Raw genomic sequence first — 13,577 nt, 5'->3', positions numbered from 1 at the left:
TGTCAGGCATTTGTTTAGAAACCTTCAAATGAAGGAGATCTTTCAATGTTGATGTGAAACTCAAGATCCTTGACATATGTTTAAAATAAAAATTTAAGATTAACCATTTGTTTTAGAAGGCAATAGGGCAAGGAGGGCAAGAGGTGAGCTGGTAATTAAGATTCCTTGTTGAGACACATGTAAGATATATTACTACTTATTTGTCATTTATAGATGTAACAATATATAGCTCTTTGTGTTCCATATAAGGACAGGAGGATATGGGTGTATCTTTTAGGATTGGTTATAGCAATCAGCCAATAGGAAATTCAACCAGGCTGATTGGACAGAGGCAGCCACAGGAGGAGCAAAGGGGGCTGGATTAAGGGAATATAAGTGCTGGCCATAATGGCAGGAGGCCAGGCCAGAGCTTGGTAACCATATACCACTGTGCCTCTCATTTATTTGTCTGACAAATAAATTATTATTTTAATTTCTCTATTGCTGCGTTGAATATTTCATTCCAGCTAAGCGTTAACCACAAGCAGGGTGCTACAACAGAATCTTGGTTTTGGGTTCTAACAGTTCTGTTTCTAATTTTGATTTTTCCACCTGGAAGCCAATTTTCTTGTCCAAATTATATGCCTCCATTATCTGATAATAATGAAGCCAATCTCGCACTTTATTTTTTAGTTTTTCAAAACACTGCAATTTCAATCTGTCTCCCTCTTGTTCCAAATTTCCCAATATTTCGGCCATTTGGCCTCCATATTGAGCTTTTTCTGCGCCTTCGCTTCCATCGATGACAACCACCTTGGGGTTTTATTTTCAAGTAGGTCCTTGTATCTTATACAGACATTAAACAATGCTTTCCTGACAATATGATTTTTAAATGCTTTATGTGCTTTGACCTTATCATACCATAAATATGCATGCCATCCAAATACATTATTAAAGCCTTCTAATTCCAAAATGTCTGTGTTTTCAAGAAGCAGCCATTCTTTCAGCCAGCAAAAAGCTACTGATTCATGATAAAGTTTAAGGTATGGCAGGGCAAATCCACCTCTTTCCTTTGCATCCGTTGGTATTTTAAATTTTATTCTAGGCTTCTTGCCCTGCCAGACAAATCTAGAAATATCTCTCTGCCACTTCTTGAAGCAATCCATTTTATCCAAAATTTGCAATGTTTGAAACAGAAACAACATTCTAGGCAATACATTCATTTTTATCGCAGCAATACGGCCTAGCAGTGAAAGCTTCAAATTTGACCAGATTTCTAGATCTTTTTTCACTTCAGTCCAGCATTTTTCATAATTGTCTTTAAATAAATTCCCATTTTTAGCTGTCATGTTAATCCCCAGGTATTTCACTTTCTTAACCACTGTTAAACCTGTCTCATTCTGAAACCTCTCTCTCTCTAGGCTCTGTGGTTTAACCCACAGCACCACCCGGCGGTTCATAAAAAACTTTTTTTTCAAAATGCCTGTTCTAAAGGTCTTATCTTACTACACTAGGGATTATATAGCTACATATGAAGTTTCATGCATATCAGTTAATATCTTGACCCTCTTCCACAAAAATAGCTGTTTACTTGGCCATTTTCCTATGTCGTGAAGGCTGAAATTTCAACAAAGCACGTGACTTTGCTAGACTCTTTTCTTCTTTAGGCAAGCATACCTAGATGCTTAGGAAGTTGAAGTAATTTTAATCTTAATTTTTTACCTTTGTATATTTTAAAGTAGGATTGTTAATTTTTCTTGATTTTACTGCTGTGGTGGTTTTTTGGTTTGGTAAACCACTTTGCAGGTTTTTAAAAATAAATTTTATTAACTAAATAAGCAATAAATATAAATAAAATAACACAAACCAAAACACAATCCATCCTGTAGATTTAAGTATCTGTCCATAGTCACCTACTTGTTATCAGAGGCTCAGAATTCACATTCCTTTGTAAGAAAATATGAAATCATGTAAAACCATTTTTGCAGACAAAAATAAATAAATATCAAAGGGGGGGGGAAGTAACAAGAAATTTTCCGCACAGGGTACCACCTGACCAGTTGGGCTTCATGATGGAAGTCTCCCTGGTCAGAGCTCCCAACTGCAAAATGAGTTAAAATACTATTAGCAAGCATAACAATAGGGCTGTAGTTATTCCTTGTGCTTTATATCTGCTTTCCCCTATTGTTGCAATACTGTTCTCGCTTCCTGCCTCAATCCCCTCAGCTTCCACTGGTCCAGGTAATGACACTGGAACATCTTCTAGGTGAAGGAACCTATCCAGGTACAAGTTGGCTTCTGTTCCTGCCTCTTCTCTTTTGTTGTGCCAAGAGTAGTTGGCAATGTCCTCCAGTGGCTGGCGGGAAGCAGAGCTGGAAATAAAGCCTAGTGTGCAGCGAAAGGAAACCTTGGAACCACAGTGGGGGGATCGGAAGTCATATTAGATCAAGCGAAGGATGAACTCAATTTTGGTATGCAAGAAGTGTAAATCATCTTTAGTTTGCTTTTGGAATGCCTTGTGTTGATTACTATATATTGTTTGATTTGGTCTTTTTTGTTTTGTAATGTTTTTTTTATATTTGGAAACCAGTAAAGCATAAAAAAATGCACCCGGTGGAACGCCCTCCCACAACTATCTGGCTTTTAGAAGACATCTGAAGGCAGCTCTGCTTAGGGAAGTTTTTAATGTTTGATTGTGTTTTTAATATCCTGTTGGAAGCTGCCAAGTGGGGAGGGCGAGGCCTGGAGTGGTGGGCAGGCGGACAGACGGGCCTGATGGGCTGTGGCCTTGCTCCGTGTTTCCTTGGGTGGTGGTTGTTCTGTGTGCCTTTATTTTTAGGTCTCATTAGGATTACAGAGGTACCTCAGGTTACATTAAGTACTTAATTCATTCCAGAGGTCCGTTCTTAACCTGAAACTGTTCTTAACCTGAAGCACCACTTTAGCTAATGGGGCCTCCTCCTGCTGCCGGAGCCCGATTTCTGTTCTCATCCTGAAGCGAAGTTCTTAACCTGAAGCACTATTTCTGGGTTAGCGGAGTCTGTAACCTGAAGCGTCTGTAACCCGAGGTTCCACTGTACATGGAAATTGTCTTGTGTACTTTGTGTTCTACTTCTTGCCCATCTCTCTTGTAGTTGCAATGGGGCAACTCTTGACTTGCTGTAAGAGGCCTGGAGCGCTTTCCCTGCGGAAGAGGATGAAGATGACGCCGCCTGCATTTGCAGGCCGAGGTTCTGGGATGAAGGGCAGCAGCAGGGCAGCCTAAAGCGCCGCAGCTGCACCTTCGTCTTGGCCCCGAGGACTCCCACTGCCGGAGGGGCGCCCGGCCAGGCCTGGGGTCTCCGGCGCCCGCCCCGCTGCCGCCCTGCCTTGCCCCCTCCGGGCCTCGGGCGCGCAGAGCCGGCGGGGCCATGACGCAAGATGACGCTCCGGTGACGCGACTCCTCGGCGCGCCCGACCCGGAAGCGGAAGAGGCGGGCTGCCTTGGCCTGTGTGGAGACGAGGCCGCCGGGCCCTGCCTGCCTGACGGAGTCTGCGAGGCGCGCGCCATGGGGCCGGTGAGTCGGCGGGGCCCGTCGCCTGCGGGGCCGAGGCGGGAGTCCGGCCGGGAGCGGGAGGCGCGGGCCTGGCCGGGAGGAGAGGGCCGGAGGCGGCGGGGCGTGGGCCTGGCCGGGGCTGTGGCGCAGCCCGAGAGGGAGGGAGGGAGGCCGGGGCGCGCGCGGGCTTCGCCGAGGGGAGGGCGGGGGTTGGCCGGGCCGCTCCTCCTCCTCCTCCTCCTCCTCCTCCTCCTCCTCCTCGGGAGGCCGGCGGCGCAGGGGGGTCGCGAGGGCGGCCGCGCACCGGCATCTCCTCCCAGCGCCTCCGAGGGAGGCCTCGCGGGAGCCGCCCGCCCCGAGTCCCCCGGCGGCGCCCCCGGAGCTTCCCTCGCTCGTTGGTCCCGTGTCCTCGCGGAGAACGGAAGGGCTTCGGTCGGCGCTGCCTTGGCCGCCTCAGGGCCCGGCCTCTCCCTCGCCTCGGCTCCCGTGGAAAGCCCTCCCTGGGGATCCCCTCGGGGCCCCCCCGTTGGTCCCCGTGGCTCTCCGCGCCCGCCTGGGGATCCCCTTCGCCCTGTTTAGGGCGGCTGCTCCGCCTCGCTCCCTCGCCCAGAGATCCCTTTCCCCCTCGAAACCCGCCGCGTCGCTCCGTCTGCCCGCACGTTCCTTAGGCGCGCTCCCTCCGCTTCGCAGTCGCTTTGTGGTGGACAGGAAGGAAACACGACTGCTTAGATTTCGTTTCCCTAAGGAAGCAAGCGCATCTCTCCCAGGCGCGCAATTCCTCTTAAATTTGCTAATAATTCATTCCATTGAATCCCTGCTCTAACTGTCCTAATACGTAGCTGTATTTTGAGAGAGAATATTGATGTTTGAAAGCTCATCTGCCAGACACCTTAATCAAGAGTGCGGGCCGAGAGACTGATGAGGAGCAACCTATACTGTACTGTGCTATTTTTGGATTATGTATGTTTTTGTTTTTTTTAATAAAACCGCACTTTCGTAGCTCCTAGTGGAGTTCCCGTTTAAAGTCTTTCATACAAACCCCTGAAATTTGCCGTATTTCAATAGTGAAACAAAATTAGCCAGTATACATGTTATATGTACCCTATCTGAATAGGTAGCATGGGAAAATGTCATGGTTTGTTAGCGATTACAAGATTGATTATAGCACATTGATTTCTGTAGTATGGGAAAACAAAAATATGAGGCTTTGGGAGGGTTTTTTTTTTAACCCAGCCTAACCTACATCACAGGGTTGTGCAAAGACAAAATGGATAAGTGAGGGAGTTATGTAAATGACACTAATTAAATTGTAAACAGCCAAACTTAGTATGGTTTGTTACTGTGGTAAAACATTTGCATGTAACTTGCGATGATAAGGGTATCATTCAGTCTCTAGTTTGCACTTCTGCATTAAGTGGGGCGAGGGGGGGAGAATGCTAGTGCATTTTGGAAAAAACCTAAGATCTGACATTCTGTTCTTCAGCAGGAGAAAACAAGGAAGTGCATACTCCTAAGTAGGTTAGTGGGATTGTGGAACTATTTCCTGATCAGACAAATTGAGTGAAATCTAATTGCAAACTTGATTAGGGATGTCACTTGCATAAAAGCATGAACTGGGGTAGTATTAACTGCCACCTCCAAAATGTTCTTCTTGTTCACTGCATTTGAAATTTATTGGCAAAATGGTATTGTGATAGAGACGTGATTTACCTAAAAAAAGTACAACATAAAATGACTCATCAGCATCTTAAGTTGGGTGTAGAAGTGTAGCTTTGTGGTTGGTGGACTGTAAATATAAATTTACAAATTATAATTGGGTTCTCCCAATTATTACAATGTGAGCATTTGCAAAATTATGCTAACACTTGATCCACTGTAGAAAAATGAGCAATTACAGTGGTGCCCCGCAAGACGAATGCCTCGCTAGACGAAAGGGTTTTGCGGTTTTTGAGCTGCTTCGCAAATTAACCCAAATTATATTCTCATGGAAGAGTATCTCAGTAGAACCACCAGGGGAAACGTGTCTATATAATGAAATGTGAGCTATTTTTCTTCATAAATACCTCTTTATTACAGACACTTGTTCTTGGGGTACTTTATAATCAATTCCTATATTGCTTTGCTCAAAAACTTGCTCTGAGGCATGTTAGATGACTTGTTTATAAGCTATTCTTTTTTATTTGTGAATTAAATACAGTGGTGCCTCGCAAGACGAAATTAATTCGTTCCGCGAGTTTTTTTGTCTAGTGAATTTTTCGTCTTGCGAAGGATGGTGTTGGAAAAGTTTTGGAAAAGCTTCAAAAATCACCAAAAACCTCAAAAAAAGGCTACCACACCGCGTTCTATGAGTTGCTCCTCGAAGTCAAGTCGCAACTGTGTTAACGGTGTTAAGAAAAAGGAAACAAACTTGCAAGACGTTTTCGTCTTGCGAAGCAAGCCCATAGGGAAATTCGTCTTGCGAAGCAGCTCAAAAACCGCAAAACCCTTTCGTCTAGCGAGTTTTTCGTCTTGCGAGGCATTCGTCTTGCGGGGCACCACTGTAATTGCTCCTTTTTCTACAGTGGATCAAGTGTTAGCATAATTTTGCAAATGCTCACATTGTAATAATTGGGAGAACCCTTATGTGAGATGTAATAATACTCTCTGAATACAGTGGTGTCCCGCAAGACGAATGCCTCGCAAGATGAAAAACTCGCTAGATGAAAGGGTTTTGCGGTTTTTGAGCTGCTTTGCAAGACGAATTTCCCTATGGGCTTGCTTCGCAAGATGAAAATGTCTTGCGTTTTTTGCAAGTTTGTTTCCTTTTTCTTAATACCATTAATACAGTTGCGACTTGACCGAGGAGCAACTCATAGAACATGGTGTGGTAGCCTTTTTTGAGGTTTTTGGTGATTTTTGAAGCTTTTCCAAAACTTCCGACACCGTGCTTCGCAAGACGAAAAATTCGCTAGACGAAAAAACTCGCGGAACGAATTAATTTCGTCTTGCGAGGCACCACTGTATAACAGTGCAGCATAGGCTACTGGCTCTATTACCATGACTCCTTTTGATCTTACCAGTTCTTGTGCATCTTCTCCTCTCTTGGTTTCTTTATTTCATTTTACTTTTTTAAAGTTTCCATTTTTGTTTCTGAAGCATGGTGGATATTCCATCTGTTTCAGCTTTAAAAATATATGTTACTGGTTTACAAGAGCCAGTGTGGTGTAGTGGTTAAGAGCCATAGTCTCGTAATCTGGGGAACCGGGTTCGCGTCTCCGCTCCTCCACATGCAGCTGCTGGGTGACCTTGGGCCAGGCACACTTCTCTGAAGTCTCTCAGCCCCACTCACCTCACAGAGTGTTTGTTGTGGGGGAAGAAGGGAAAGGAGAGTGTTAGCCACTTTGAGACTCCTTCGGGTAGTGATAAAGCAGGATATCAAATCCAAACTCTTCAACCTCTTTTGGATCTGAATTGGGTTGATTACCTATTTAAATAAATATTGCTTAATAAATTATATGAGCTGTAATAGATTGATCAAATTTACATGGATGTGTGTTTAATAAAGTAATTGCACTGAAGAAGACACAAGCTTTGACTGTGGTGCAGTATAAATGGTCAATAGAAAATATATTCCATCTTCTGAAACAGCACCTGCAGTTATTGTAAATAAAGACAAACCTCGGTTCTTGAATGTCTTTCGTTCTGGAAGCCAGTTTGGCTTATGAAACGTTTGACAACTGAGGCACGGCTTCCGATTGGTTGCAGGAGATTCCTGCACTTAAGCGGAAGCTGTGTTCGGCTTCCAAAAAACGTTCGAAAACCAGAACATTTACTTCTGGGTTTTCGGCATTTGGGAGCTGAAACGTTCCAAAACGGAAGTGTTTGGGAGCCAAGGTTTGACTGTACTTTTATAAAAATGAGCTTTTCTTAAATAAAAGGGGTTGCTCTATACCAGGGGCCGGCAAACTAAGGGCTGCGGGCCGGATGAGGCCCAGTTGCCTTCAGGATCTGGCCCACGGACTGTCCGTGGGTCGGCGCGGGGATTCTGTTCGTTCGGGCTGTGCCATTCCCCCCCCCCCCGTGGCATTCCACACCCCCCCCCACTGCGGCGGCACCTCCTCCCTCCTTCCTGGATTCTCCCTGCCCTGCCTAGAGGAGGAAGGGAGCTGGGCTGAGCGCCATTTTAAGAACCCCCCTATCTGGAGCCAGCCCTTTTGTGCCACGCATCTTCCCTCTGCTGCTGCCTCTGTCACTACTCTGGTGCTCCTGTGGGCCAGAGAGTGGAGCGGATGAGCTTGCTCTGCCTACCCACGAGAAGCAGAAGCAGCAGTGGTGGTGGCAGCAGCGGCAGCCCCTGGGAAGGTAAGCGCTGGGGGTGGGGAGGAGGACTACTTGCCCCCCCTTGCTTCTTCTTCCAGCTCCCACCCCCCGGTGCTTATTTTCTGGCCCACCACAAGGTCTGAGGGACAGTGGACCGGCTGCTGCTAAAATTTTTTGCTAGTCCCTGCTCTATACTAATTGGCTGCAGGGCAAATGGAGGTGAATTATGTACCTATAACATATTTTGTGGTTTCACATAATGTTTGCAGATGAACTGCTGTAGGATTTTTTACATAGGCTGGTACCTGACTAAGCACATTCTTAACCATGTTTACTAAGGAGTGAGACTGCATTTACACGGGGCTTCTGTTCCGGGCCCCTGCGTGCGTACATGGAATCATGTATAATGGGGAGCACCCTGGAGAGTCCTGGTGGCTCACGAGGAGAGAGCTCTTCAAGCTCTGGGGAGGGTCTCCTTGCAAGCCAGGAGGACTTTCCAGCATGCCCCCCCCCCATTTCTGAGATCCCAGCACTGCACATATGTGTGGTTTTGTGCAAATAGAGTATGCACAAATGGGGATTTGCCTTCTAAATCAGTCATTCTATTACTACTAGTGGAAGTTTTGTAATTCTGTTCATTGATGTTAAAAGTCACATGCACGCCCATCGATGTCATTGTTCAAAACCCCCTCTTTATGTCAAACAACTTGAATGGTAAAGCGATCTTAGGCTGCTCCTCTTGTACAAGCTGATAAACCCCAAGTGTGAGCCCAATGCTAAAATTGGTTCAAAAATTAACAGCACAAAATTATGCATGTTTCCTGAGAAGTATGTCTCAGAGGACTTACTGTCTAGTAAGTGAGTGCAGGATTGTAGACTTGTATGCATATAACGGAGGCAAACTGGCAATGGCCGATCTGTGTTCAGCTTCAGATTGGACAGGGACTGTGTGGAGATTATTGCATTGCAGGAGGTTTGACTGGATGGTCCTTGGGATCCCTCCCAACTACCATTCTATGATTCAAACCAGTGTGCATCTTGTCAGAGACACTTAGATTCTGACTCTTCATTGAACCCCCTTTGCATAAAATGTGTTCTGTCTTCCTTTGCAAATACTCTTTTGTTCTGGGTAGCCCATATACCCTTATGAGGTGGGAAAATGTGGGAAAAGGTGAGACTGGAACCTAATCTGGTTCAGAACAGTGTACAGTGTACCTCGGGTTACATACGCTTCAGGTTACGGACTCCGCTAACCCAGAAATAGTACCCTGGGTTAAGAACTTTGCTTCAGGGTGAGAACAGAAATCGTGTGGTGGCGGTGCAGCGGCAGCGGGAGGCCCCATTAGCTAAAGTACCTCAGGTTAAGAACAATTTCAGGTTAAGAATGGACCTCCAGAACAAATTAAGTTATTAACCTGATGTACCACTGTATTGGTGGGGTGTCAATTGAGCAGCAAATCTCCCAATTATCAGGACACTATTAGCTCCCCCCCCCATTAATGTAATTAAGAATGTCCTCTTTATATTATTCCAGGATGAACACTGTTGGTTAATAATGTTCTGTAATTTTCTGGTGCATTTAAAATGTGAAATTATATTTTCTCTTTTTTTTAAAAAAAGCAGGCTGCGCTGAGAAAAAATGTAGTAAGCATCAAATATTATAAATAATAGAGAGATCCTTTCTGTAGAAAGTAGGAAGCAATATAGATATGACCACTTCTCTAACTTAACTGCATAGCCTGCTGTGTTCAAAAGGCATTAGATTGCATGTTAGGCTTAATATACATGGCCTTGGTATTCATACTGTTCTACACAGTATCATGTGAGCTTGTACATGCAGTTCTGAAATCAGAGAAGTATTGCTCTGCTTCTAGTGTTGTTCCCCACCCGCTTTGGGGGCAGGAAAAAGAAAAACACACAGCACTCAGTTGTCTTAAATGACTTTCTGAATCCATAACCAAGAGTCTGAGATCACATAACAGGTGCCCCTTAAAAGAAATATCAGTCAAGCCTAGAGAAGGGTACCCTAAAATTGAATTCTGATTGTCTTCTGTATATTAAGTTTGGTTCTGGAGTCTTGCATTCCAGTCTAAGCCACAGTTGCCTTACATAGGCATCAAGCACATAGGATATTTTATTCTGTATTTTCTAAACAAGGGTTTGAAGTGTATGTTCATTCTTCCTAATGTACATGTTCTAGGGATAGTGCCTAAAGCCAAAACCACATCTAGTCAAAACACGTTAGGTACAATGGTGGGTGGAATGCCAAGGTTTTATTTCTTGGATTTCTTTAATTTTTGTTTTAATTCCTCCAAGCACATAAAGCTGAATGTGCACAAGTTAAAGGTGTGTCAATTTTGAGTGTACTGTACTTCATCTCCCTTGTTACTATTCTAATGTTTAATGCTGGTCTCAAACATCCCAGAAGACGAAAGAAGTAGAAAGAAATACAAATAAATTAAATAGGAGTAATATCTATGTAGCTTAACATTTTTAAAACAACAGCACTGAATGCAGGTATAACTTGGTTGTGATAGTAGTATATAATCACTCCTCTGAAATGCAGTTTACATGTGTTTCTGTGATAGGTTTAATATACGTTCATGGAATTTAGTAGAGGGTTTATTCAGGGGAGCTCTTCCTTCCTATATCTGTATCCAGTAAGTGTTTAACTGTGGCATTTAATTGGTAATGTCTTATCTCTCACCTAGCCTTTGGTGAAGTGTCATTGCACACTTGTGCTATTCAGAATCAGAAACCTATTGGTTATTCTGATCTGTGAACAATTTGGGGCACTGTTTTTACATCATTTTTCATCTTGAGAAAATTTCTGCCTGTTCTTCCAGCTTCCATTCTAACTACAGTGGTGCCTCGCAAGACGAAATTAATCCGTTCTGCGAGTCTCTCCGTCTTGCGGTTTTTTCGTCTTGCGAAGCACAGCTATTAGCGGCTCTTAGCGGCTTTAAGAAAAAGGAAACAAACTCGCAAGAACTCGCAAGACGTTTCGTCTTGCGAAGCAAGCCCATAGGGAAATTCGCCTTGCGGAACGACTCAAAAAACGGAAACCCTTTCGTCTTGCGAGGCATTCGTCTTGCGAGGCATTCGTCTTGCGAGGTACCACTGTATATGAGCTCTGTGTTCTGTTGAACTAATAATAGAAATATTAATTCTGCTTTATATTTTGCTAAAACTTATAAACAAATAAGAAATACAGCAAATACAGCAATACAGCAAATACAAATACAAATGCAGCAAAAATTATCTATCTATCTACACGTGACCTATGGCGGGGGGTTCTAACTCTGTATTTATAGCTTTTAATAAACAAAATAGAGGGTGGTGGTGGTTTACTGATTTGTTAACTGAAAATCTGATAATCACTCTTCTGTTACTCTTGGTTGGCTTGCTAATTTGAATTTTGAACTTCACTCTATGACAGTGTGCCTAATGGGCTAAATAAATTATAAAATTCAAATCAACAGTTATTTTTCCACACCACTGAATTTCCACATCAGGCTGAAATGTTAACGTCGTAAGAGAGAGTGACTGGTTACCCAGTCAAGAAGACAAATTTTTGTAACACTTTAATTAGAATAGCAAGCTCTCTGTTACATAAAATAGAAGCTGTGTATCAAAAGATATTAACTAGCCTGCATGGATACCTCCAGGACCAAGAAGGACCCTGAGCTGTGTGTGACATTTGTTTGGGTTTAGACTAACTCCCCAAAGGCCTTTTAAGGGAAACCAGCTTTTACAAGATCCAAGAGGCTTACTTTTGTCTCAGAAAGGTGTCTCTACCTATGGTATGCGTAATGTCATTGTGTTTCTTGTTTTTTAAATATCTAGCAAGGGCAACAAGATTTTGTATTTTGCAGAAATAAGACATTTCCACCTTGTTCTGATGGCTGGCTACAAATGCTCTTGATTCTTGTATTGCAAGGGATTGGACTAGATGACCCTCAGGATCCCTTCAAACACCACAATTCTATGATTCTGTGATTCTAACTACAGAGAAACCCAATAGGTCTTATCTTATTTATTTAAAGCATCTATATACTGCTTAAAAGATAGCATTTCTAAGTAGAGTGCATTAAAATAAAACAAATGGAGGATAAGACAAAGAAAACACCAAAAATCAAGCAGAAACCTGACTGCTACCCTAAAATGCCTACTGGAATAAGGAAGTCTTTGTCATCCACTGGAAGTTAAACAAGGAGTTTGCTTCCCTCTGTTGGGAGGGAGGTCCACAGGCTTAGGCCTACAGCACTGAACACAGTTACCTGCCTGGTGCCACTAAATACTGTAATACCTCTGCGAACATCCGCCCTGTCTAGCGTCCATTCCAGCGAACGTCTGTGGCAAACCCAGAAGTACCGGAACGGGTTACTTCCGGGTTTGCTGCTTGCGCATGCACAGAAGCTCAAACCGCTCTAAAGTTGCAAAGCTGACGGAACCAGTGCTAAATGATCAATATGGAGCTTGCAACTTACCAGAAATGAAAACTAGGGCTGGGTGTCATATTGTTCAAAACCGGTTTGAAGTCTATCATTTTCTTCTTTGGCAATCACTAGTAGCCAAGTAAGATTGTCTTCCATAAACACAGGTTTAACAGTGAGTCAATAATAATAATAATTTGTTTGTTTGTTTATACCCTGCCCATCTGGTTGGGTTTTCCCAGCCACTCTGGGCAGCTTCCAACAAAATATTAAAAATACAATAAAACATCAAACATTAAAAACTTCCCTAAACAGGGCTGCCTTCAGATATTTACTGAAAGTCAGATCGTTATTTATTTTCTTGACAGGGCAGGCACCACTACCGAGAAGGCCCTCTGCGTGGTTCCCTGTAACCTCACATTTTACAGTGAGGGAACCGCTAAGGAAGGTCCTCGGAGCTGGACCTCGGTATCTGGGCAGAACGATGGGGGTGGAGACGCTCCTTCAGGTATGCTGGGCCGAGGCCTTTTAGGGCTTTAAAGGTCAGCACCACCACTTCCAATTGTGAACAGAAACTTACTGGGAGCCAATGTAGGTCTTTCAGGACCATTGTTATGTGGTCTCGACAGCCACTCCCAGTCACCAGTCTAGCTGCCGCATTCTGGATTAGTTGTAGTTTCCGGGTCATTGCAATAGTCCAAGCGGGAGATTACCAGAGCATGCACCACTCTAGCGAGACAGTCCACGGGCAGCTAGATTCTCAGCCTGCATACCAGAAGGAGCTGGTAGACAGCTGCCCTGGACAGAGAATTGACCTTCACCTCCATGGACAGCTGTGAGTCCAAAATGACTCCCAGGCTGCACACCTAGTCCTTCAGGGGCACAGTTACCCCATTTAGGATCAGGGAGTCCTCCACATCTCCCTGTCCCCTGTCCCCCCACAAAGAGTACTCATGTCTTTTTTTAAAATAATTTTTATTAACAGGCCAATCAAATCACATTAATTCCAAATCACATTAGTTCCAAATTACACAGCCAGATTTTTAAATTTTTGTTGGGGGTACCCATACTTCGTGCTCCGAAAGGGATCCAAACATCTCTCTTGCTGCTGCTTTGATGTACCTTCTCTTTGTTGTTTTCCTTATCTTCTTGTTATCATATATTCCTTTCTTTGTGATCTCTGATAGTCTCCACAAGCGGGTTGAAAACAAACGTTGTTAAATCCTGTGTGGATTTTACACTCCTCCAAGAGCCATATCAAAATAAACAGACGCCATTACCGCACCTCCGTACAAAACATTCCCAGTCTGTCCGTTGATTTCCACAG

General features: G+C 44.0%; 1 protein-coding gene across 2 annotated transcripts in view; it reads left to right on the top strand.

Moving 5' to 3' along the window:
- Nucleotides 1–3,392: 3,392 nt before the first annotated feature.
- CUL1 (cullin 1) overlaps nucleotides 3,393–13,577 on the top strand; it is a 46,740-nt gene continuing 36,555 nt past the window's right edge. The window contains exon 1 of one of the 2 annotated variants that reach the window (XM_081165115.1): nucleotides 3,393–3,536. The gene's annotated coding sequence lies outside the window, so the exon portion shown is untranslated. The remainder of the gene's footprint in view (nucleotides 3,537–13,577) is intronic. The other variant, XM_081165116.1, reaches the window with a different exon arrangement.

This window comes from Podarcis bocagei (genome assembly GCF_964188305.1).
Source record: "Podarcis bocagei genome assembly, chromosome: 12".
Taxonomy (NCBI): Eukaryota; Metazoa; Chordata; class Lepidosauria; order Squamata; family Lacertidae; genus Podarcis; species Podarcis bocagei.
This window is presented reverse-complemented; position numbering and strand designations above follow the sequence as displayed.